The sequence below is a fragment of the Vicia villosa genome, linkage group LG5 (genome assembly GCF_029867415.1).
Source record: "Vicia villosa cultivar HV-30 ecotype Madison, WI linkage group LG5, Vvil1.0, whole genome shotgun sequence".
In the NCBI taxonomy this organism is placed as follows: domain Eukaryota; kingdom Viridiplantae; phylum Streptophyta; class Magnoliopsida; order Fabales; family Fabaceae; genus Vicia; species Vicia villosa.
The window spans coordinates 31,740,370-31,754,215 of NC_081184.1; positions in this window are offsets into that span (position 1 = coordinate 31,740,370).

Genomic DNA, 13,846 nt, shown 5'->3' on the forward strand with positions numbered 1-13,846 from the left:
AATTTTTAATATAAATATTATATACTTATTTTATTAAAAAAATAATAATTATATAATTAATTTATATTACAAAAGATATTTTAATTAAAACAAAATAAATAATTGAAATTATTTAAGTTTTATAAAAGGTTAAAATCCTGTGTGGTTATTGCTAAGGACCATGGTATAGGGATTACATCCTGGACGCGCTAGATCTACGTGGCTGATGGTTCTAAGGTCCAGATCTGAGGGCACATGGTACATGGTTTAGATGGGAGCGCATAGGATCACATAGGAATTTTCAAAAAAAATATAGGTTTGGGGGGTGGCTCGAACCCATGACCTCCCCCTCAAATACACGCTACTTAACCACCCCAACCAAGGCACACAAGTCGTTAATCCAACGCGCGCTAAGCAACAAATAATAAAACAATTGGAACGAATGAAAACGCGCGCGCGAAATTCAAACAGGCCAACCGGACGAAGACAACTCATCATCTTCCCCAACTATACCTGTGTTTTTTTGCCAAATTAGCTACGAACCTGCTATGGTTTTGTTCGTAGCAAACATACCTGCAAGAATAACGAACAGCACATACATGCGTATAAATAGGGCGCGACCTATCAATTCTCTTCGTCTCCCTCACGCGAACTCAACCCAACCCTTGTTTTAACCTAATTTTACCTTTGTAAAGAATCCCCAATTTGAAGCCCTAAAACCTCCCTCGGCCTCCAATGGCCAAACGAGATTCAAACACCCAAACTTCACTCTAATGATCCAGAATTGTTCACCACATCAAAACAAAACGTAACACACAAACAATTTCACACCAAGATGCATGTATTATACGAATCGATGCAAAGTTCAGAGTAACATACCTGGGCTTATAGGAGATCGTTCTGGGGTTGTTGATGTCGTGTGAGTATCCCAATCGATTCAGAAGCCTCCAAGGAACGTGTAGCAACACTTAAATCTCTCTGAAACCCCTCCAATCTCCCAAACTGAAATTGAGTTTTGGAAGATTTTGTGTGTTCTTGAACGTGCCCCTTTCTCCAGATCCTCCAACCCCTATTCGTGTGCCCACTCTCCCTTACTTATAGTGAATGAGTTAGGTTAGAAAAACTCCACAAATACTCCTTTGAATCCAATCTTGCATTCTTTGAAAATTTGATTTTATTTTTGAATACAAACTTTCTATTTTGGCCAAAATTGATTTATTCTTTCCCAATCCAATTGTCACGAAAATTGTAATATATTTTGCCATTAATATTGATTGGAATCAATCAAAATATCTCCTTCACCAAAATATTTGATTTTTATTTTAATTAAATCATTAAAAATGAAATAAAAAATCATATTAAATCAAATAAAATGTTAAATTTCGTGGCATATGGTTTTGGGCATGCTAATGACTTGTGGACCAAAACTGCATCATAATACCATAGGCCCATTTGCAAAATTTTCCAATTTGAACCTTCTTGTTTCACATTTTGCCTCCAAAAATTACCCAACTTTGATCAAGCATATCTCACTCAATTTTTAAGCTATGAGGGAGTTCTAGGACTTTTTGGAAACCTCAGGGTGTCCTCTATAAGCCACTTTGGAATATATTTTCCATTTGGAACTTTTATCTTGATCATATCTTCTTTGACAAAAAAACTGCTTTTGAAGGATGCCTGAAAATGACCTGTAATGTTTTGCATCATACCTCTCAAATGAAGCATTTCTGACCTTGGCTTGTGAGAGACAAAGTTGTAGAGGATCCAATTTCCTTCGAAATAGGCTTTGAGTGGGGAATTTTTGATGTTCTATATGAAAGTTATGCCCAGTCAAAGTTGGGTTGACTTTCTCCTAAAGAAACCCTAATTTGAACCTTTTTTGTATTTGTTCATCTCTGAGTTTCTATTAATGGAATCATGATCAATCTTTGATCAAATGATGGATATACTTTAATTCACTTGTTATTGACCCAAAATTAAGAGTTTTAAATTGTGCTTTGACCATGGTTGACTTTTAGGTCAAACCAGTTGACTGTGGATCATCTGGACCATTGAGTGAGCAAAGCTTTGGAATTGAATCTTGAACTTTGACATAGAGGTATCTTGGATCATAATGGGCCATGGAGAATTTCATTGGAGACCTTGTTTTGTTAATTCTCTCAGGAGAGTATCAAACCCTAGCTTTAGAAGGCTCTTGCTCAGGAGATTGACTGGATGAATCTCTTGAACTTTGAATCATTGTGAATGGAATATGGAAGGCAAATTTTGGGGTATGACAGCTGCCCCTGTTCAATCTTCTTAAACCTGAAGAGGTAGATTGGCTTGTTCCCCTATCGTGATCTAATGGTGGAAGAGGATTGAACACTAGAATACCCATAAATTTGCGATTGCCGGTGTAGGAAACAATTTTTTGAGATGGGCTTAAAGATGCCATCCAGTTGCTTGACACTTGCCTAAAGCATATGCTTTTCAGGAACTTGATCATTTGATTGTATTTGATGAGAGAAGAAGTAATATCTTACATAAGACTACCTGAAGAGGTTCCTGAATAGGGTATATCAAAGGATGATGCGAAGAAGCTTAGGCTTTGAACAAAGCTTAGGAAGAATGTCTTGGAGAAGACTAACTACGGAGTTCTTTAAAAGAACAAGGTATGTCTAAGAAAAGATTGGATAAATATTTTAAGAAGGCTACCTAGAAAGGCATGATATATCTTAAACAAGACTCACCTAGAAAGGCTCCTTAAAAGGATATGAAACGTCTTAAACAAGATTCACCTGGAGAGGTTGAGGAGGGATTGGATACATGCTTTAAGAAGATTACCTAGAAAGGTATGATATGTCTTAAACAAGGCTAACCTAGAAAAGTTTTTGGAAAGGATGTGATACGTCTTACACAAGACTCACCTGGACAGGCTCTTAGACAGGATACGGGATACCGTAAACAAGACTTACCTAGAAAGGCTCCTAGAAAGGACATGGTATGTTTTAAGCAAGACTACCTAAAAAGGTTTCTATAAATGATAAGAAGGCATTTTAAACAAAACTGCCTAGAAAGGTTCCTATAAAGGATATGAAACATTTTAAACAAAACTACCTAGAAAGGTTCCTATAAAGGATATGAAACATTTTAAACAAAACTACCTAGAGAGGTTCCTATAAAGGATATGAAACGTTTTAAACATAACTACCTAGAAAGGTCAGGATACGTCTTACACAAGACTGCTTGGAAAGGTTAGGATAATTGTCTTGGACAAGACTACCTGGAGAGGTGAGAAATTCTTAGATTGCTTCTGGATTGTCTTTGAAGAAAGACTTGGAATGAAGTATTTGGAATTGTATCTGCGAGCGTTAAGATTGAATCGTTGATACGATCGTATTTGTGCTGTAATTGGATGATAACATCCTTTTGAATTATGAAGTGACCTGAAAAGGCAGCGTTAGTTTTATGCAATGTCATGATGCATGTGTTATGTAATGAGATTCTCAAAATAAATGAGAATTATGTATGTATGACGATCCCATATTGTAGGTTGTAAGTGATACAGGCGTAAGAAGGCCAATTGCGCAACCATGTTACTTGAGGGATCTCTCCAACATCGGAAGTTTTGAGAGACGTGTCCCTTAACCTGAAAGAAGTATCTTTAGAGAGAACTCAAATTTTGCCATGCCATACCACGAACCTGACATGCATTGCCCCAGTATGTGAATTCTTGAAAGATATGCCCTTAGTCAATAGGATTCTTGATTGTAAGTGTTGATTTGAATGTGAAGCAGATGCTTTTCAGAGTGAGTCATGCGTTTTGGTCGCGTCCAACGGACAGTGATTTGCTGAGTACTCAGAATGAGATGATGTTGTCTATAAGATTACCTGAAGAGGTCCTTGGAAAGAATGGGACATTGTCTTAAACAAGACTACGCTTTAAACAAAGCTCAAAGGGATATGTTTGTGCAAAGGGTCAAAAATATTCCTATAGAGGATAGAGACTGTTTTTGTGGCGTTTTAAACAAAACTTAGGAAAAGACATCTTGAAGAAGATTACCCTAGAAAGGATGGTGAACTGCCTTAGAGAAGACTCTGTACTTTAAACAAAGTTTGACAAGGTTCTTGGAAGCATAAGAGAAGTTTGAATATGTCTTAAAAAGATAACTGAAAAAGTTAAGAGATGTCTTACAAAAGACTACCTAGAAAAGGCTCTTAGAAAGGAATATGTCTTAGAGAAGACTATCTGAAAGGGTTTGAAAATAGAAAGGATAAGAAGATGGGTCTTAAGAAGACTATCTGAAAAAGGTTTCTAGAAAGGGTAAGAAGTATTTGAACGTGTCTTACAGAAGACTATATGGACAGATTGAGAAATATCCTATAAAGGTTCCTGGAAAGGATGTGAGAGTGGTATTGACCCCATCTGATACTGAGTGACCTTTGCAACGTGCCCCCAGGTAATGGGCTTGCCCCACGGGCTATTCAGCATCCTTGAGAGATTCTATGGATGTTGATTAGATTGCCCCATGTAAATGGTATAATGACGAGTTATGCCATGTGTACACATTAGCCATCCCAGTCATCCGTAAGAGATGTTTCTTCTTTTGACAAGCTTTTAAAGCTACTTCGTCAGTTAGTAGGATTTTTAACCAATAGCCATGCCCCATGCAACTTCTCCCTGATGTTTAAACATTTGAATCCACATAGACAAGTGTACTTTATAATGAACTTCATAAGATGCGAATGCATATGTCTGTCTTGAAAGTTAAAAACTTTTTTTTTGAGTAAAACGAAGTTTTTTTTTGTAAGAAAGTGATATCAACTCAAAAATTATAGTAGACCCTAAGGAGTCGGGATAACTTTGGTAACGGTATGCTTTCGAACTAACCACGCTTCAGTTAGGGCTTTTAAGGGTTGTAACGTGGCCTGGTTCACGGTTTTAAGAAACAAAGGATAGTGGCTCAAAGTTTATTTGTACCCATCCCCATCTTCGTGATGTTCTCCAGTCCTATGCTCAATTAACTATGCGTTTAAGCTCCAAAAGACTTTGGGAATACTGATGTTTATGATGGTTTAAAAACCCAAGGTTTATTTGCAAAGGCAGTCATCCTCTTTTCTTGTAACATTTTCCTTTTGTCGAGGGTATGTAGTGACCTCTTTTCGACTTTGTTATCCCTAATTTTTTTGCCTGAACTGTTCATTTTAAAACTACAGTCAGCGGGATGCCCCAATTTTGCCTAAGTCTCCTTAATAGGTTTTGACTTAGAAGGCCCTTGCATTGCTTTCTCTTTTTTCTTTTGCGGATATTGACTGCCGGATTTAATGATGACGGGGAACCATCGGTGATTATGTTCAAAAGAACAACTAGGAATGATTAAGTTAACTGAGCAGCTACCCTACCCCCAAGTTATGTATGAAGGGTTTTATTTTATATGAAGGAAAACTCCTACTTCTTTAGGCTTCAAAGGGGTTGACGAGGGATTAACATCCTTATATCTCCGTTATTTAGGAATATAAACAATGCATGTACATCGTTAACACGGTCTGTTCGAAAGCGTAATGTATGAAATTGTGGTATCGTTTTTGTCATTCTCCCTCTAAAGGTGTACGATTTTAACAAGAGTTGAATATCACAAAGGAGAAAACCAAGTAAAAACACAATTTTAAATATAGTGAGAACACTAGGAATAAATTAAGTCAAACGTAAGCAATGCATTAATGATTATTGTAAAGTACATAGCATATGTCGTACGACTAATGTTTAAACAAACGGAAAGAAATTGCGAATGAAAACAAAAACTAATGATCTAAGAAATCCTCCTTCTAGCCACCTATGGCATTAGACTTGCGAGGATCTTCGAACTCAATGAGTCCTTCTTCAATCAAATCTTGGATCTTGTGCTTCAACGGCCCACAATCCTCTGTATCATGACCAGGACTGTCCGAATGATAAGCGCACCTAGCATGATGCTTGTACCCAGGAGCGGGGTTAGCTGGAGCTGAGTATGGAGGTAGCAGAGTTACCAGGTTCTGACTAAGCAGACGTTATAAAGCTTGAGACAGTGGCATGTACAACGGGGTGAATGATCATTTTGGCTTGGACCTCCAGGTGCGTTGGCCACTCTGTTGCTTTTGCTGATCCCTTTGCTGTAATACTGGGGTTTGATTACCCATGATTGCCCCCACAGTGTTGGATTCCTTTTTTCCGTCATATGACTTCTTTGTGTGATAGGAACCTGAGGGTGCCCCTTGTATCTTCCCATTTTTGATTCCATCTTCAATTCTCTCACCAATGACTACCAAGTCCGAGAACCCTGAAGATATCCTTCCGACCATCTTGTCGTAGTACGATCCTTGCAAAGTGCTCATAAATATGTCCACCGGTTCTTTTTCCATCAGGGGAGGTTGGACTCGAGAAGCCATTTCCCTCCACCTTTGGGCATACTCCTTGAATGATTCATCCTTCTTCTGTGACATATTTTGTAATTGCATCCGGTTGGGTGCCATGTCCAGGTTGTACTTGTATTGCTTCAAGAATGTGTTAGCAAGATCATTCCAACTTCGGATATAGGATTTCTCCAATTGCATGTACCAGTCAACAGATGCTCCGCTTAAACTTTCTTGGAAGAAGTGTATCATCAGCTTTTGATCGTGAGCATAGGCAGCCATTTTTCGCACATACATGCGCAAGTGATTCCTCGGATATGTGAGTCCCTTGTATTTCTCGAAGTCGGGAATCTTGAATTTGTGTGGGATAGTTAAGTCTGAGACCAAGCTCATTTCGAAGGTATCCACCTCGAAGACATTGTATCCTTCTACCACTTTTAGTCTCTCTTCTAGCGCCTTGATTTGTTCATTGTCCTTGGAGTCTTCTCCAGAGTTAGGAATAGACTGTTGTGTCTGAGGTGCTTGGTCTGTGTTGTCCACCTCTTGTACTCCGTATTGTAGATCCAGGTAATCTTCATCCTTAGGGACATTGTTAGCAGGAATGCGAACTGTGCGGGTTGTCCCTTTCGTTTGTGGAAGAGGGACAAATCCTTCTTGAGAGGTCTCTCCTTTTTCTTGGAATTGGATAGCTCTCCTAATAGATCGGACCTGAGGTCTGTCCTTAGCCGGGCCAAAGCCTGTAACAAATCCTAGCGGCGGGTTTTCGTCATTGGGGATCTCATCCTGAACCAGGGTATCCCTAGACTGAACCTCTTTTGCTTTTTCTTGTCTATCCAGGAAGGCCTTCATGAATCCTAGCATCTGAGTCATACCTACTTTAACTTCTTCCATACTAACCTTTAGTTGATCCACCTCCTCACGAAGAGCAGCTTGATTCTGTTCTAGCTGGTCCATTATTTCTTTTGCTGAAATCTCGTTTGGTAAGACGATCGGGATGTTAGGTTATCCTTCCCAATGATCCCTTGCTCTGAAGATAAAAGAGAAATCTTCTCTCAATGCCATGGAAATGACGTGCATGCCATGAATGATATGCTTTATTTGTATTTATGTCTTATCCACATTTATGGATTAAATATAATAAATCTTTTTTCTCTCTTTTTTTTTGAATAAGACATGATGCAAGAATGCACCTGATGCATGATGAATGGAAAAAATAAAATAAAATAAAAATAACAAACAAATAATAAACAACATATATATGTAGTACATGCCCTAGGTTCATAGGTTCGACGTAGCGGCTCTAGGGAGCCTACCTTTTTATGGGGGGTTCTAGAAGGTCTCATGGGGTCGTTCGTAGCCTCCGAGACTTTTTGTCTCTTCGGATTTTAGAACAACTCATTTTATCCAATGAGGTTCGAATTTTTGGGGTAGGTTCCCGGAGAGATCAGCTGACTACCAAGTCCTGCCCTCAACAAGGTCAAGCCTCGTATTGGACATTTCCGGATACTCAACCCACTTCGGGTGGAGTTATCAATGAGACTCGTAGGTGATTCAAGTCCCCCTGATCTCAAGGATAACTCCCACACTTAGGTTTTAACACGACATAATATACCCAGCAGTGCATATAAAAATATAACAACAGGCAATAAAATATAAATATATTCACATAAACAATTAAATATAAACATATTAACATAAACAATTAAATATTTTTAGATAAAAATAAACAAATAAACAAATTTTAAAAAAAATAGAAAATAATTACAAACCCTAAAAATGGCAAATTAGCCAAACCCTAAAAAGTGGCAGATTAGCCAAACCCTAACAATTTGCCAAACCTAAACCCTGCCAAAACCTAAAACCTATAGGAGTATAGTAATTCACCATTAAGTGTATCCCCAGCAGAGTCGCCAGCTGTAGCAACCTGCCGTAAAATTAAAGGTTTAGAGTCGCCACCTATTCTGAAGGGCGAATAGGAAACCCTACGCAGTTTAGAGATCGGGGTAAGTTATTATAATCAGGTTGAGGGAAGGTGTTAGGCACCCTCGACCTTTTCCTATTGGCTTTGAATCTAAGGGTCAAGTTTTAATGGCTAAAAGTTAAGGTTAATAGCTAAGGAATTGAAAAGGGAAAAATTGAGATTTTAAGTGAATTGAGATTTCAAGGAGGGGGACTCGCCTTGGTTATCCAAGTGCCTACGTATCTCCTTTAAGGAGAATCAGAGTCAACGTAGTTCGGGGTACGGGTTGTACGCCCTTAAGGTTTGAAATTGGATTGTATATGGGTTTGGAGGCTTTTTGAGTGGCCTATCGTAGTTGTGATTATCCGTAGTTTGACTTTGAAATTTTGAAAGGTTTGAAAAGTAATTTGAGGTTTGGGCGTACAACCCGAGTTTAATTTTGCACTATTAACCACAACGATCAATAGATTCAATCGCCATAGTTAAAAGATTTGAAGTTGCACCTTTACCAATTTTAATCAATTGATTTGATTATTACTAATAACGAATTAGGATATTTTTAATGATTAATTTGTATCGTTACCCCTCGTAATTGATTGGTTCGATTAAAAAGAATAACGAATTAGGATTTAGAAAAAAAGAAGAGGTTAATCATCACAATTAATAAGATAGTTGCAACCATTTAACCAAATATAATTTAATTCCATTTTAATTAAATAGCATTTTAATTAAAATTATTGTTGACCATAGCGATTAATCGATTTAATCGGCACGAACAACAAATTGAAATTTTTAATATAAATATTATATACTTATTTTATTAAAAGAATAATTATTATATAATTAATTTATAATAAAAAAGATATTTTAATTAAAACAAAATAAATAATTGAAATTATTTAAGTTTTATTAAAGGTTAAAATCCTGTGTGGTTATTGCTAAGGACCATGGTATAGGGATTACATCCTGGACGCGCTAGATCTACGTGGCTGATGGTTCTAAGGTCCAGATCTGAGGGCACATGGTACATGGTTTAGATGGGAGCGCATAGGATCACATAGGAATTTTCAGAAAAAATATATGTTTGGGGGTAGGCTCGAACCCATGACCTCCCCCTCAAATACACGCTACTTAACCACCCCAGCCAAGGCACACAAGTCGTTAATCCAACGCGCGCTAAGCAACAAATAATAAAACAATTGGAACGAATGAAAACGCGCGCGCGAAATTCAAACAGGCCAACCGGACGAAGACAGCTCATCGTCTTCCCCAACTATACCTGTGTTTTTCTGCCAAATTAGCTACGAACCTGCTATGGTTTTGTTCGTAGCAAAGGTACTTGCAAGAATAACGAACAGCACATACATGCGTATAAATAGGGCGCGACCTATCAATTCTCTTCGTCTCCCTCACGCGAACTCAACCCAACCCTTGTTTTAACCTAATTTTACCTTTGTAAAGAATCCCCAATTTGAAGCCCTAAAACCTCCCTCGGCCTCCAATGGCCAAACAAGATTCAAACACCCAAACTTCACTCTAATGATCCAGAATTGTTCACCACATCAAAACAAAACGTAACACACAAACAATTTCACACCAAGATGCATGTATTATACGAATCGATGCAAAGTTCAGAGTAACATACCTGGGCTTATAGGAGATCGTTCTGGGGTTGTTGATGTCGTGTGAGTATCCCAATCGATTCAGAAGCCTCCAAGGAACGTGTAGCAACACTTAAATCTCTCTGAAACCCCTCCAATCTCCCAAACCGAAATTGAGTTTTGGAAGATTTTGTGTGTTCTTGAACGTGCCCCTTTCTCCAGATCCTCCAACCCCTATTCGTGTGCCCACTCTCCCTTACTTATAGTGAATGAGTTAGGTTAGAAAAACTCCACAAATACTCCTTTGAATCCAATCTTGCATTCTTTGAAAATTTGATTTTATTTTTGAATACAAACTTTCTATTTTGGACAAAATTGATTTATTCTTTCCCAATCCAATTGTCACGAAAATTGTAATATATTTTGCCATTAATATTGATTGGAATCAATCAAAATATCTCCTTCACCAAAATATTTGATTTTTATTTTAATTAAATCATTAAAAATGAAATAAAAAATCATATTAAATCAAATAAAATGTTAAATTTCGTGGCATATGGTTTTGGGCATGCTAATGACTTGTGGACCAAAATTGCATCATAATACCATAGGCCCATTTGCAAAATTTTCCAATTTGAACCTTCTTGTTTCACATTTTGCCTCCAAAAATTACCCAACTTTGATCAAGCATATCTCACTCAATTTTTAAGCTATGAGGGAGTTCTAGGACTTTTTGGAAACCTCAGGGTGTCCTCTATAAGCCACTTTGGAATATATTTTCCATTTGGAGCTTTTATCTTGATCATATCTTCTTTGACAAAAAAACTGCTTTTGAAGGATGCCTGAAAATGACCTGTAATCTTTTGCATCGTACCTCTCAAATGAAGCATTTCTGACCTTGGCTTGTGAGAGACAAAGTTGTATAGGCTTTGAGTGGGGAATTTTTGATGTTCCATATGAAAGTTATGCCCAGTTAAAGTTGGGTTGACTTTCTCCTAAAGAAACCCTAATTTGAACCTTTTTTGTATTTGTTCATCTCTGAGTTTCTATTAATGGAATCATGATCAATCTTTGATCAAATGATGGATATACTTTAATTCACTTGTTGTTGACCCAAAATTAAGAGTTTTAAATTGTGCTTTGACCATGGTTGACTTTTAAGTCAAACCAGTTGACTGTGGATCATCTGGACCATTGAGTGAGCAAAGCTTTGGAATTGAATCTTGAACTTTGACATAGAGGTATCTTGGATCATAATGGGCCATGGAGAATTTCATTGGAGACCTTGTTTTGTTAATTCTCTCAGGAGAGTATCAAACCCTAGCTTTAGAAGGCTCTTGCTCAGGAGATTGACTGGATGAATCTCTTGAACTTTGAATCATTGTGAATGGAATATGGAAGGCAAATTTTGGGGTATGACACAGTGCTCTAAGGAGTCATGAAATTGAGCTGGATGCTAATGAACCTCGGAAGAAAGGTAAGTCTATTGCATTAAAATCTAATTATAAAAAATGCACTAACGCTTTTCAGGCTAAAGAAGTAGATTCTGAAGAATCAGAATCAGAAGAAGAAGATGAACTGTCCATGATCTCCATAAGGGTAAACCAACTCTGGAAGAGCAAGCAAAGGAAGTTCAAAAACTTCAGAAGTTCAAAGAAGCCTGAAAGAGGAGAATCTTCTGGAGGCAGAAGATCTGACAAGAAGAAGGTCATTTGTTATGAGTGCAATGAGCCTGGACACTTCAAGAATGAATGTCCAAAACTTCAGAAGGAGAATCCCAAGAAGAAGTTTCATAAGAAGAAAAGTCTTATGGCAACATGGGATGATTCAGAATCAGAATCAGAATCAGACTCTGAAGGCGAGCAGGCAAACCTTGCACTGATGGCCACAGTGGATGATGGATCAGAATCTACATCAGAATCAGATTCTGAAGAGGTATTTTCTGAACTATCTAGAGAAGAGTTAGTTTCTAGTTTAACATAACTTCTGGAACTCAAGGCTCATCTTAGTATCAAATACAAAAAGCTGAAGAAGCTATTTGATTCTGAAACTAAGAAGCTGGAAGTGGAAAATTCTGAACTGAAGGAAAAAGTTTTAAAATTATCCAAAGATATTGGATCTCCTTCTGAATCAGAAAAATCCATTCCTAGCCTCAATCATATTCTGAAAGAATATGACTCGAGCTTCAGAAAGTTTTTATCTAGAAGTATTGGCAGAAGCCATCTTGCTTCTATGATATATGGTGTTTATGGAAACAAAAGGATTGGTGTTGGCTATGAGGGTGATACCCCACACAAATTTGAACCTGTTGATGATATGAAAATCACATACAAGCCATTGTATGATCAGTTCAAATATGGCCACTCACATGATATTAGGCTCACTTCACATGACAAAAGCTTTCATGCTACATACACCAAGAAGCATATGACACAACCTAGAAAATACCATGCTGCCAAACCTAAAGAATATCATGATGTTCCTCCTGTTGTTTATTATGCTAAACCCAAGTTCAATCAAAACTTGAGGAAAACTAACAAGAAAGGACCCAAGAAGTTGTGGGTACCTAAGGAGAAGATAATTTCTGTTGCAGATATCCTTAGCAGCAAAGAAGACAAAGCACAAAATGTCATGGTACCTGGACTCTGGGTGCTCGCGACACATGACGGGAAGAAGGTCTATGTTCCAAGACCTGGTGCTTAAGTCTGGTGGAGAAGTCAAGTTTGGAGGAGATCAGAAGGGCAAGATTATTGGCTCTGGAACCATAAGTATTGGTAACTCTCCTTCCATAACTAATGTACTTCTTGTAGAAGGATTAGCGCATAACTTATTATCCATAAGTCAATTAAGTGACAATGGTTATGACATAATCTCCAATCAAAAAGTCTTGCAAGGCTGTAAGTCAGAAGGATGGCTCAATCCTATTTACAGGCAAGAGAAAGAACAACATTTATAAGATTGATCTTTCTGATCTTGAGAAACAGAAGATGACTTGCCTTATGTCTGTTTCTGAAGAGCAATGGGTCTGGCACAGAAGATTAGGACATGTTAGTTTGAGAAAGATTTCTCAGATTAACAAACTAAATCTGGTCAGAGGACTCCCAAATCTGAAATACAAATCAGATGCTCTTTGTGAAGCATGTCAGAAGGGCAAGTTCTCTAAACCTGCATTTAAATCTAAGAATGTTGTCTCTTCCTCTAGGCCGTTAGAACTTCTGCACATTGATCTGTTTGGACCAGTCAAAACAGCATTTGTCAGAGGGAAGAAATATGGATTAGTCATCGTAGATGATTATAGCCGCTGGACATAGGTAAAGTTCTTAAAACACAAGGATGAGTCTCATTCAGTGTTCTTTGAATTCTGCACTCAGATTCAATCTGAGAAGGAGTGCAAAATCATAAAGGTCAGAAGTGATCATGGTGGTGAATTTGAGAACAGATTCTTTGAGGAGTTCTTCAAAGAAAATGGTATTGCCCATGATTTCTCTTGCCCTAGAACTCCACAGCAAAATGGAGTTGTAAAGCGAAAGAATAGGACTCTACAAGAAATGGCCAGAACCATGATCAATGAAACCAATATGGCTAAGCACTTCTGGGCAGAAGCAATAAATACTGCATGTTATATTCAGAATAGAATCTCTATAAGACCTATTCTAAATAAGACTCCTTATGAATTGTGGAAGAACAGAAAGCCCAACATTTCAAATTTTCATCATTTTGGATGTGTTTGTTTCATTATGAATACTAAAGATCATCTTGGTAAGTTTGATTCTAAGTCACAAAAATGTTTCCTTCTTGGATATTCTGAACGCTCTAAAGGCTACAGAGTATACAATACTGAAACATTGGTTGTAGAAGAATCAATCAATATCAGATTTGATGATAAGCTTGGTCTTGAAAAGCCAAAGCAGTTTGAGAATTTTGCAGATATAGATAT